The sequence below is a fragment of the Symphalangus syndactylus genome, chromosome 13, assembly GCF_028878055.3.
Source record: "Symphalangus syndactylus isolate Jambi chromosome 13, NHGRI_mSymSyn1-v2.1_pri, whole genome shotgun sequence".
Classification (NCBI taxonomy): Eukaryota; Metazoa; Chordata; class Mammalia; order Primates; family Hylobatidae; genus Symphalangus; species Symphalangus syndactylus.
This window is the reverse complement of record NC_072435.2, coordinates 69,131,627-69,145,656: the sequence shown is the minus strand read 5'-3', so window position 1 is coordinate 69,145,656 and position 14,030 is coordinate 69,131,627. Positions and strand designations below refer to the sequence as shown.

At 32.9% G+C, this 14,030-nt stretch overlaps 1 non-coding gene across 1 annotated transcript; it reads left to right on the top strand.

The window, feature by feature from the left end:
- Window positions 1-704: 704 nt before the first annotated feature.
- Window positions 705-839, top strand: LOC129461322 (U8 small nucleolar RNA). The gene has a single exon (XR_008650476.1). It is a non-coding gene; the product is annotated as a U8 small nucleolar RNA (small nucleolar RNA).
- Window positions 840-14,030: the final 13,191 nt, after the last annotated feature.

Here is a 14,030-nt window from a genome sequence, read left to right as displayed (position 1 = left end):
CAAGACTCCGTCTCAAAAAAAAAGAAAATGGGAAGTAAGAATATGACAAGAAATATGTGAGTAGTTTTATGTATTTTCTGTCATTTTGGATTAAACAATATTTTATATGAACACAATGGTGTTTTCTTAAATTGCCAGGAGGCTTCAAACTTTTTTTTTTTTTTTTTTTTTTTGAGATGGCGTTTCACTCTTGTCGCCCAGGCTGGAATGCAGTGGCACAATCTCAGCTCACTACAACCTCCATCTCCGGGGTTCAAGCGATTCTCCTGCCTCAGCCTCCCAAGCAGCTGGGATTACAGGCACATGCCACCACGCCTGGCTAATTTTTTTGTATTTTTAGTAGAGATGGAGTTTCATCATGTTGGCCAGGCTGGTCTCGAACTCCTGACCTCAGGTGATCCACCTGCCTTGGCCTCCCAAAGTGCTGGGATTACAGGTGTGAGCCCCCATGCCTGGCCGAGGCCTCTAACTTTAACAGAAATTTTTATTATAAAAAGTAGAGAGGCTGAATCTATAAAAATGATAAGCCCTAACTATGCATTACCTACAAAAGTCTCATTTCAGCTTTAAGGAAGCACATAGGCTGAAAATGAAGGAATAGAAAAATACGTATCATGCAAATGGAAGCCAAAAGATAGCAGGGTAGCTATATTTATTTTAGACAAAATAGACTTTAAGTAAAAAATTGTAACAGAAAATAATGATCATCAGGTGGAATAATCTTTTCCTGTTCTTCCTTTTGGAGGACAGATTATAACATGATTATTGGAGATGCATGAAACATGATCAACATCTATACATAATCAGGACTTGAAACATACTGATTGCTCCTATCTCATTCTTTCTGATGTTTTTGATATAATAAAAAGAAGACAATGAAAGTCGTTATATAATGATAAAGTGGTCAATTTCTTAAGAGGATATAACAATTGTAAATATATATACATCCAATATTAGCACACAAAAATAAATTGAAGGAAGAAATAGACAACCATATAATAATAGGGGACTTCAATACACTACTTTCAATAATGAATAAGTCATCAAGGCAGAAAATCAATAAGGAAACTTTGGACTTGACTAAATTTTACACCAAAGAGACCTAACAAATATGTAGAGAATATAGCATTCAACAGCAACAGAATATACATTCTTCTCAAATATACATGGAATATTCTCCAAGATAGATAATATGTTAGGCCATAAAACAAGTCTTAACACATTTCAATCAAGATTGAAATTATGTCGAGCATTTTTTCTGACCACAATGACATGAAACTGGAAATCAACAATAGGATGAATACTGGAAAATTTAAAATATGTGGAAATTTAAAAACCTGCTCATGAACAACCGATGGGTCAAAGAAGAAATCAAAAGAAAAAATTTAAAAATATTTTGAGACACATGAAATTGAAAACACAAAATACTAAAACTTATGGGGCTATTAATACATAAAGCAAGAATACAAAGTATCATTAGCGACTACTATAAACAATTATATGCCAACATATCAGATAACCGAGAGGAAATGAATGAATTCCTCAAGACATACAACCTACCAAGACTTAATCATGAAGAAATATAAAATCTGAGCAGACCAATAGTGAATAAAGAGATGAATCGGTGAATAATAATCTCTCACCAAATAAAAATGTTCAGGATCTGTTGACTTGCTTCAATGATGTATTCTACAAAGCATTTAAATAATAATTAATATGAATTCTTCTGAAACACTTCCAAAAATACAACTAATCTAAAGTCTATTTGGAGACGCAAAAGACCCAAAAGCCAGCACAATATTGAAGAAGAACAAAAGTGGAGGACTTATGCTATCTAACTTTAAGACTTACTAGACAGCTACAGTAATCAAGACATTGTGGTATTGGTAAAAGAATAAAAAAAAGATCAGTGGAACACAATAGAGCCACAGAAATAGATACACACGTATAGCTAACTGATCTTTGACAATGAACACAGTACAATGGAAAAAGGATTGTCTTTTTCAACAAATGTTGCTGAAAACAACTGGACATATATACTGTTAGAAATGCTTGTTCCTGGTGCCATAAAGAAATAGCATTTGAACATAAATTTAATTTCCTCAGCAAGGCCATTTTTACTTTCTGCAGAAAAGGTACATTTACCAGCAGTTTTGCAACGAGAGTACACTGAACAAAGGAGACAGGGTCATTTATAACCTGACGCATCCACCTTACTGCTGTGTCCGGTTTCCATTGGCGGGAATGGGACCTCACATTCTGTATTTGTCCTGATTGGCTAGCAACTTAGAACTTTTTAAAAGAGGCAAAGGCATAGGAGAACAAAGGAAGGAGGAAGTAACTTGTGGAATGCTGAGAAAGGTAAAAACACCTTCAAATAAGGAATAGGAACAGGTTATGACCTAGTGCTTGCTTGAACCAGTATAAGCATGCCAGGGCAAATATTTAGGCTAAATTGTGGGAGCTAAGAACATAAAGTACATTGATTCTTTATTACAGCTAGCAGATATTTAAGAATGTTAGCACATGTCTTTGAATAAATTTTGCTTCTAAGAGAAGCTACTGTTTATTCCTAATTAGACCAGGAGGAAAGTCTTTGAAGAGGAACCTCTACTTTCATTTTTTCAACACCAGAAAAAAAAAAAAAAGATGACACAGACCTTATACCTTTCACAAAAGTTACCTCATAATATATCACAAACCTAGATGTAAAGTGCAAGATTATAAAACTCCTGCAAGATAACATAAGAAAATCTAGATGGACTTGAATTTGGCAATGATGTTTTAAATAATGACACAAAAGGGACAATCCATGATAGAAAGATGATAAACTGGACTTCATTAAAATTAAAATTTTCTGTTCTATAAAAGACACAGTGAAGAGAATGAGAAGACAAGCCACAAACTGGGAGGAAACACAAACACCTTGCAAACACATATATAATAAAGGGCTATTATCAAAAAGAACACTTAAACTCAACATTAGAAAGTAAGCCACCTGATTTTAAAAAATGAGCCAAAGACCTTAACAGACAACTCAGCAAAGAAATCTACAGATGACAAATAGACATAGGAAATATGCTTAGTATTATGGAAATATAAATTAAAACAACGAGATACAACTACACATCCATTAGAAGGACAAAACTTGAGAACAGTGGCAAAAACAGCGCTGGCAAGGATGTGAAGAAAAAACAACTCTCATTTATGGTGGAAATGTAAAATGGTACAGCCATTTTGGAAGAAAATTTGACAATTTCTTAACAAACACTTACCATATAATCCAAAAATTATATTCACTTGTATTTACCCAAAGGAGTTTAAAACTTATAAGCACACAATAATGTATGTACAAAAATGAATATATTGCACCTAGAGTGAACCCTAATGGAAACATGTAAGCTGTGGACTTTGGGTGATAATGATGTTTTAAAGTAGATCCATCACTTGTAATAAATGTGCCACTCTGTTAAGGGATGTTAATAATAGGAAAGACAATGTTTACATTTAGAATCAGAGGGCAGATGTGGAAAATTTCTGTGCCGTGTGCTCATTTTTGCTCTAAGCTGAAAACTGCTTTAATAATTTTTAGTTTTTTTTTTTCAAAAAAAGTTAAAAATATGTAAAAAGTATTGTCAACTTGGAGTAGGTTTGATTTCCTTAAAAGATGGAAATATCAAGCCTTTGATAAATTTGCTTGCTAGAAAATGAAAAATACATTGTATCAGAAAGACATCATCAACAAAATCAGCATTTTAGTAACAGTCTTGCAAAGAGTGCCCTATATGTAACTATAAGAAGTAAGCAAAAAATTCAGTGTTCAAATCAGTAAGGCAGATACACAAATAATTGGTAAAGAAACAAACAACATATTCACAGTAAAATATAAACACTATAGGCCAGGCACAGTGGTTTATGTCTGTAATCTCAGTGCTTTTCCAGGCCAAGGTGGGAATTTTGCTTTAGGCTAAAAGTTGTAGACAAGCCTGGGCAACATAGCAAGAACTCCTCTCTACAAAAAAAAAACATAAATACGGGCGCCTGTAGTCCCAGCTACTCGGAGAGGCTGAGGCAGGAGAATGGCGTGAACCCAGGAGGCGGAGCTTGCAGTGAGCCAAGATCGCGCCACTGCACTCCAGCCTGGGCGACAGAGCGAGACTCCGTCTCAAAAAAAAAAAAATAATAATAAATAAATAAATAATAAATAAATAAATAAATAAAAATAGTTGGGCATTGTGATGCATGTCTGCAGTACCAGCTACTAGGTGGGAGGCTGAGGCAGGAGGAAAGCTTAAGCCTAGTAGTTCGAAGCCATAGTGAGCAGCTATGATTGTGCCACTGCCTTCCAGCCTGGGCAACAGAATGAGACTGTCGAAAAAAAAAAAAAAAAAAGAAAAGAAAAGAAATAAAAGTAAAATATCTTTTTAGTAAACAAGACAATGTAATTTTGTTAGTGACCTGAGAAAATACAGAAGTACAAATGAAAATAACAATGTATGTTTTCTTTACCCATTACCTGCTGTTAGACGTAATATGTCCAACAGTAGCAAATGTTTCCATGCAGCAGGAAAATGATTAGAAACTCTGTTCTTCAGGCCGGGCGTGGTGGCTCACGCTTGTAATCCCAGCACTTTGGGAGGCCGAGGCGGGCGGATCACGAGGTCAGGAGATCGAGACCACGGTGAAACCCCGTCTCTACTAAAATATACAAAAAATTAGCCGGGCGCGGTGGCAGGCGCCTGTAGTCCCAGCTACTCGGAGGCTGAGGCAGGAGAATGGCGTGAACCCGGGAGGCGGAGCTTGCAGTGAGCGGAGATTGCGCCACTGCACTCCAGCCCGGGCGACAGAGCGAGACTGTGTCTCAAAAAAAAAAAAAAAAAAAAAAAGAAACTCTGTTCTTCAAATAGTACCTGGATAAAACACATGATGTTATATTTCATTATAGTTCAGCAATATGTAATTTAATAAAAAATTTGTCTGCCTTATAATCCAGCATCTTAATTTCTAGGAAAGTACAAAAAATCCTTTGGATCAAGAATCTGAACAACCATATTTATTAAGCATAGTTTGAAACTACAAAAGTTAGTAATAACTCAAAATTTCCATTAGTAAAGGAATGGTATACATGTACTATTGAGAATAAAAGAAATAAATTAAATATATTAACATGGTTATGTCTCTAAAAAATAAAGTAGCATTAAAATATAAACTGGAGAGTATTTCCCTATACCAATGAAAAACCATATTAAACATTAAATATTAACATAAATGAATAGATGTGAGGCAGTATATTACTTGGGCTTGAAGAATTCAGCACAAACTCATGAATGAGTTGGCTTTTATGAAACACACCAGAGAGGGTGTGTTGAGAAGTCTGACTGTGTGTGTTTATGAATAGGTTTTCAAACAGTACTTTGTTTTCATACATAAGAAAGATAGCACGCATGGGCTCATTTATACAATAGACTGTTAATAAGAAAATGACTAGAAGAATGGACAGTAACTATTAAAAATAATAATTGTGGTAGTGAAAATTTGTAATTATAACTTATTTTTATACTTCTAAATTTTAAATTTTACATACTTTTTGAAATAAATGCATCTAAGTCACTTCTAAAAAGTCAGAAACCACGTTAATACTTAAAAAACAAAGATTAATTAATAAAAATATTTGAATGTAGCATACTTAGATATTTTGAAAGAAAATTGGAGTGTGGGGTAAATGAAAGTTTCCCTCTTTCAAACATATACCTTTCTATTCTCTTTACAATGAAAATGGACTTTTATGTAACCTGTATAATTAAAAATGCAATCGGCCGGGCACAGTGGCTCATGCCTGTAATCCCAGCACTTTGGGAGGGCGAGGTGGGCGGATCATGAGGTCAGGAGATCAAGACCATCCTGGCTAACACGGTGAAACCCCATCTCTACTAAAATAAATACAAAAAAAAAATTAGCTGGGCGTAGTGATGGGAGCCTGTAGTTCCAGCTACTCAGGAGGCCAAGGCAGGAGAATGGTGTGAACCCAGGAGGCGGAGCTTGCAGTGAGCTGAGATCGTGCCACTGCACTCCAGCCTGGGCGACAGAGTAAGACTCCATCTCAAAAAAAAAAAAAAAGCAATCAAAGTATAATTAAAAAATAACACAATGCATGTGCCAAAAGTACAACAATAAAATAAATATCAAGTCGTTTCAGAAATGAAGATAGTATTGCATTCCATAATTTTATACCTATTTGCTACTGAGAAGTCCCATATCTGGCGATGTGAACTTTAAAAATATAAAGAGATCAACCACATGACTAAATATGCCCAATATGCTAAAATTAAATCCAACTGCTCATAAAGCCATATTTTTGTTGTTGTTCCAAAAAAAGTGAGATGAAAATTATCTTGCAGTTATTCTCATAAAGAAGACTATGCATTTTGTACCCAACCTAAAAATCTGCATTTAACAAACATCTTACTTAACACTTTTACATATTGAAATTTTAAGATAATTAGTGTTAAATACTTGAAAGTTAATGGATGGCATATCTTTTACAAATTCTCATGTGAATGTTAAAACAGGTGTGATTGATTCTAATCAAATAACTTCAAAATATAAAATATATGTAAGTAAATCAATTATATGGTACTACATATGTTCAATGCTTCTTTTTATAGCTTTCAAGATAAATTGACATACCCTTCATAAACAATGTAATTAATTTATAAATTAAATGTAGCATCACATCTACCAAAAATAATCAATTTTGTCTTAGAAATGATGATATACCTGTATAGCCTTTCAGATGAACAATGATTACATGTGAAGTCCACTTGCCTATTCAGTCTACTCTTAATATGAATGAAAATGATAACACTTACATATAAAATTTACTTGTCTTCCTCTGTACTATAGGAAGATTAGCATCAATTTATGACAAGTAGTAACTTCTTAGAAGTTTGTTGCATTCTGGAATGTGAAATCATAACAATGAACTCTTCATGCTCTATTCCATTACATTTTGTACTTTGAACGGGGCAGATACCCATGCGTGGTTTTGTTCCTTGAGGTTTTGTTCATTGGGAAAATGTTGGTATACTGAGTTATGCAGATATTTCAAAGATTGACACATTTCTTATCAAACACAGTAAGATATTTTCTTTTAAATGAAACTCTTGTTGTTCACTTTAGAGGAAATGTCTGCCAAATACCCAGACTCAATAACCACAGTTTGTCTGTGAGTCTTACTTAAGTAAAGCAGCGTTGCATGAATAAAGCAGGTAGTCAGCTTGCAGCTCAAGTAATTGTACTAGTGCTTTTCTTCAAGACAAACATGATAGAGTGGTATGCTTCAGAGCTGCTTTCTACATATTTCTCATTTTATTACAAAGACTATTACATGCACAAGCAAGAGAAGAGTTTTAATAAAATTAGCGTTTTTAATGCCTTATCAAGGACATTTTAAAGTGAAACCGTATGTATTTTTAAATTACAAGTGTGTAGCAATGAAAAAGAGAACTACTAGTACAGTTTGGGCCACTACTTTGATGACTCCTTACAGGACCACAGTTTTACTCGTTATTGCTGTTGTTCCATAAACGGAAGCATCAACTCAGGGAAAAAGCTGAATGACGTCTTAGTATCTATGAGAATAGTTTTGACCCCATGAACGTGTTGAAAGGGCATCAGAGATCCAGTGTTCTGCAGACTATACTTTTAGAAGTCACTCCAGTCAAAGATGACAGTCACAACTCAGCTCCAAATACTTGTTGCCTTGAGGTAATGAAGACTGAAAATTGCCAAATCTTCAACTTATAGGAAAATTAAGAATATTTTATAACAACACCTTAAAATATTAACTAGTTGAACTTTTTCTTTCTTAAAAACATTGGCATGGCATGTAAAACTCGTTGTTAGGCCTTTCAGTGTTTCTACCTATTTTCAACTCCATCAGTGTTTCATTTATGTCCACATTCCCATCATCAAGCACTCCTCCCTCCCTCCCTCCCTCCCCCCTCTCCCACTCCCTTCCTTCCTTTCTTCCTTCTTTCCTTCCTTCCTTCCTTCCTTCCTTCCTTCCTTCCTTCCTTCCTTCCTTCCTTCCTTCCTTCATAACTCACTCTTGCTATTCAGTCCCACTGGGCCAACCAAGGTATGCAGAATATTTTAACTTTTGATGGAGAATAGTCATTTGTCCTTGAAACTGAGATTTTTACCTCATTAAATAAAGAATAGTATTGCACCTTGCATGTACAATGAGACTTAGGACAATATAAGAAACAGACTAATCTCAACTTATGTGACTTTGTAAAATGAAAGGACTGAATGGGGCTCCTCAAGTCCAAATAAGTGTTGTTTGTGAATACTGTAGCCTTGGTAGAAGCAATCTCAATTTTCATTGAGAAAAGTAAAAATAAAAATAAAAATATTATGGCAAGTTGTTAAATACTGCAATTTGAATTTTTTCATTGAAAACAGGCAGACGATAACTGTTGGAGTTGATCTGAGTACACTCCTGAAACAGCCATTAGGAGACCTTTCTAGTCATATAATTTTATGATTCTTAAATTCAACAAAAAGTACCTTTTAATTTTATTTTACTTTTGTAATCAGAATAGCTTATATTGGTGCAGTTCTTTTCACTTCACAAATAAAGTGGAGTGTTGTAAAACAGGTCAGGGCATTTAAAATAAGATTTGAACTAATAACTGTGCTGGCACCTATTACTAGTGCTTGTATTGTCTTAGGCAAGTTGCTATTCTTTGATGCCTTGATTGCCCTATCTATGTAATACAAAGTGGCCATGGAAAAAGCTAAATATTTATTGAACTCCAGTTTTTGTTTAAGTCTTCCAGAATTCTTATGAGATTTGCATTATTTTTATGAATTCACAGGTTGGAAAATGGTATAATAAGTTTAAATCAGTTTTTTTTAAGTGGCACAGTCAAGCCTAGATCTGAAATTTCATCAGAGTTTTATTAGAATTTGCCTAAAATTGTATAATTTAAAAGAAGCAACAAATACTAAGAACCATCATGTAGTGTCTTTCCTCTGCTGTGTATTTTCACCTAAGGTATGCATGCATTCCTGAGTATTTATTTCCTAATTGAATGTTTTTTGGACTAAACTTAATATTCAAAGTTACTCAGAAAATATCTCTCCTCTCAGCTGGAGTTACTGTCCTTGAAATACACTCTTTGCTGTGTTCATAAGCAGAGCTGTCTTTGATCACAAAAGACAGCTATACCATATATTCATTTTCAAACTGCTTTATTACCATTAATTATTTCATGGAGAGATTTTGCAGAGAAAAAGATGTCTGAAAAAATAGCAATCTCTTTGCTCCATTGCCTTTATGATCATTTAGTGAGTCAATACAACACAAACTAACCTACACTAAAAATAATTTTCCCTTTTCCATTTTCATGTTTCTGTAAACATCAGAAAGTTTCATTGTAACATTCATGCATCATAATATATGAAAAAAGGATTTTCTTACAGTACGATTTATATTCATCTTCCAGCCACAGTATATGAAATAGAAAGGTGACACACTCTTATACTATCTATTACAACCATTCATTTGTTTCTTTATTAGCCAATTTTCAGTTTTCAGATATTTTGCTTTCAGAGTAACTTTACATTTTTAAAAACATTGAAGACACCAAAGAGCTTTTGTTTATGTAAATAACATCTTTATATATTTACTGTATTAGAAATGAATACTCAGAACATTTAAAAAGTATTTATTAATTCATTTAAACATAATAAACTTACATATATGTTAACAAAAAGTAATACATTTTTATGAAAAATAAATATATTTTTCAAAACATTGCTTTACATTTTCTAAAGCACTATTTTATCCTTTTGCAAATCTCTTTGTTATTTGGTTTAGAAGAAGACATTAGAATTTTTATATCTGACCTTATATTAATCTGCAGTGATATCTCATGTAGCCTCTGGAAATATCCACTGTACTCTTGTTAAGAGATAAGAAAGAGTCAAATGACAGCTTAATATTATCTTAGCTTTATTGAGATATAATTTACATACCACATTTACCTGTTTAAAGTATGAAATTCAGTATTTTTTAGTACATTTACTAAATTATACAATAATTACCATAATCTAATTTCAGAACATTCTCATCAATGTAAATAGAAGCTCTATACCATTATCTGTCATTCCCCATTTCCCTCCCACAGCAACTTGCAACGACTAATTTTCTTTCTGTCTGTATAGATTTGCCTATTCTGGACATTTTATATAAATAGTACCATAAGACATGTGGCCTTTTATGACCTGCTTCTTTTATTTATCATAGTGTTTTAGAGGTTCCTCCACAATGTGGCATGTGCCAGTCCTTTTTTTTCTTGCCAAACATTTTATCGTGTGAATAGATGACATCTATCTATTTATTAGTTGATGGACTAATGTTGGTTGATGGGTTTTTCTACTTTTGTCTATTGTGAATAACTCTGCAGGTCATGAGGTCAGAGGTTTGAGACTAGCCTGGCCAACATGGTGAAATCCCGTCTCTACTAAAAATACAAAAATCAGCTGGGCGTGGTGGTGGGCACCTGTAATTCCAGCTACTTGGGAGGCTGAGGCTGGAGAATTGCTTGAACCCGGGAGGCGGAGGTTGCAGTGAGCTGAGATCATGCCACTGCACTCCAGCCTGGGCAACAGAGCAAGACTTTGTCTCAAAAAACAAAAAAAATTTTGTTTCTACACAATATTTTCATTTCTCTAAGATATCCAGGAGTGGAATTATCAGGTCAGTGGTAACTCCATGTTTAATATTTTTCAGGAATTGCCAAACAGATTTCCTTAGCAAATATACTATTTTATATTCCTACCAGAGAATGTATAAAGGTTCCAATTTATCCATGTTTTCACCAACACTTGTTATTGTTTGTCTTTTTTATTTTAGACAGTGTATGAAGTGGAATCTTATGATTTTGATTTGTGTTTCCGTAATTCCTAAAGATGTTGAGCATTATTTCATGTACTTGTTATCTATTCATATATCTTCTTTAGAGAAATGACTACTCAAACTCTGTGTCTTTTTTTAAACTGCATTATTTACCTTTTTATTTTTGAGTTGTAAGGGTTATTTATACACTCTGGGTATATGTAATGATTGTTAACTTTATGTATTAACTTGGCTGGACCAACATTTATTTTCTGTCTCTGTGCAGCCTTTTTACTTTTATAATGATGTCCTTTGAAGTATAACTTTCAAAAATTTTAAGTTCAACTTAAAAATGTTCTGTATTATTATTTATGCTTTTGGTTTATAGCTAAGATATCATGCTCTAACCCAAGTTTATTCAGGTTGACTACTTTATTTTCTTCTAAGAATTTTAGTTTTGGATCTTGCCTTTAGCGCTATGCTCTACTTTAAGTTGAGCTTAGTGTACATTATGAGGTAAGTGCCCAAATTTATATTTTTGCATGTAAGCATCTGGCTGACAGCAGTATTTGTTGTACCTACTACTATTTTGAATATATCTTTTACTCCAAAGACTCCTGGAATCCGACCATGAACTGCCTTTGAGAACTGCTGTCCTACTGCCAAGTATTATAACACTGTGACAGTCACTTCAATTAAAACTCTTAGCTTTTCTAATCTACTCTAGTACATTGTTGTTCATACCTCAAATAGGCAATATATACATCTGTGTATATATATGTATGTATACATACATATATATACATATATAAGTATATGTGTATATATATATATATACACATATATATCTTGTGTTACCTTGGATCACATATATATATACATACATATATACACACATATATATACATACATATATATACATATATATGTATGTATATATGTATATATGTATGTATACATACATATATATGTGTATATATACACATATATATGTATATATACATACATATATATGTGTATATATACACATATATATGTATATATACATACATATATATGTGTATATATACACATATATACATACATATATGATACATATATACACATATATATGATACATATATATGTGTATATATACATATATACATACATATATATGTGTATATATACATATATACATACATATATATGTATGTATATATACATATATACATACATATATATGTGTATATATACATATATACATACATATATATGTGTATATATACATATATACATACATATATATGTGTATATATACATATATACATACATATATATGTGTATATATACATATATACATACATATATATGTGTATATATACATATATACACATATATATGTGTATATATACATATATACATACATATATATGTGTATATATACATATATACATACATATATACATACATATATGTGTATATACGTATAAACATATATACATACATATATGTATATACGTATATATACATATATGTATATATGTATGTATATATGTATATATATGTATGAGCTTAGTGTACATTATATGTATGTATATATGTATGTATATATGTATATATACGTATATACATATATACATACATATATACGTATATATGTATGTATATATACGTATATACATACATACATACATATGTATGTATATACGTATATATATACATATACGTATATATATACATATATATCTTGTGTTACCTTGGATCACACGAATTTAGAATAATGGCCGTGTGTAATGTCATTTGGCAACAACAACAACAACAAAAAAAAAACTTTAACCCTTAACAGTTTCCCAAGTACAAGTACAATCATTTCAATCTTTTCTCAGGACTTCAGTCCTGAAACTAGGAATATAATCAACCTACTTTTTTGTGTGTGGAATAGTATTACTTGTAAGAAATACTTTAGTAATACTAAAAAATTAGCCAGGTGTGGTGGCGGGCGCCTGTAGTCCCAGCTACTCGGAAAGGCCGAGGCAGGAGAATGGCGTGAACCCGGGAAGCGGAGCTTGCTGTGAGCCGAGATCGCGCCACTGCACTCCAGCCTGGGTGACAGAGCGAGACTCCATCCCCCCAAAAAAAAAAAAAAGGAAATCCCTTCCATCATGAACCTCTAATTTTGTTGTCCTACAGTTATGCTAACATTGTAGCTTATTGCCTATTGTACTTCACCTCCTATAAAATCGTGTGCATAAAAAATATTTCCTCAGAGATTTTCTTATGGCCACATGAATTGGAAACTCATTTCAGGCTTATCAAAAAACAAACAAACACATGACATGAATACAAGCCACCAATTATGAGTACTTAAGTGATACCCCAAGCACTCAGATAACTACTAAAGTATATATTGTTTTAATTAAACCTAAAAATATCTTCTGCAGTCAGTATTATCTCCCTTTTAAAAAGAACAATAGTTAGGCTTTAAGCATTCATTTCTAAAAAAGCTATTGAACAAAGACTAAAATATTGACTAGAGGATATCCAGCTTAAGACAACCCAAAATTATAAGCACAAAACTGAGAAAGAAATTAGAAGACTGAGAAGAGATAAGATCCATTAATATCCTATATTTCAAATGACATATGGCTATGATTCTGTTAAATGAACTAAACTTTCTCATTGGAAACCCTTCTCATTAGAAAACATTTTTTGAGGTAGGCGCTTAGGGAAAGTTGGAACACTCACAATCTTAAGTGTTTTAGATTCTCATACATTTTCTTTCCTATCACTGCTGATTACAAAGATATTTGCATGTAAATGGAAATGTTCTTCTGTGTAATCAGCAGGCTGTTCTTTCAGTTTGATATGCATGCTCTCACTATAGATTTTTTTCCTCAGTAATCAATTCAGAAATCACAGACACTGGCTATTACATCATCAAATAATTCCAGATTACGGGCAGTCAAGAGATCAAAAAGGGAAAAAACACTTTTTTGTACAAATGTCTTTACACTGCAGTAATGGTCACTCTGAAGTATATATTTTGACAATTTTATATGGCTTAATTTAGCCATAGGATGTGCAATCAGTATACGATATTAACATTAATTTATAGACCTGGTGCCTTGCCAAGCTAATACCT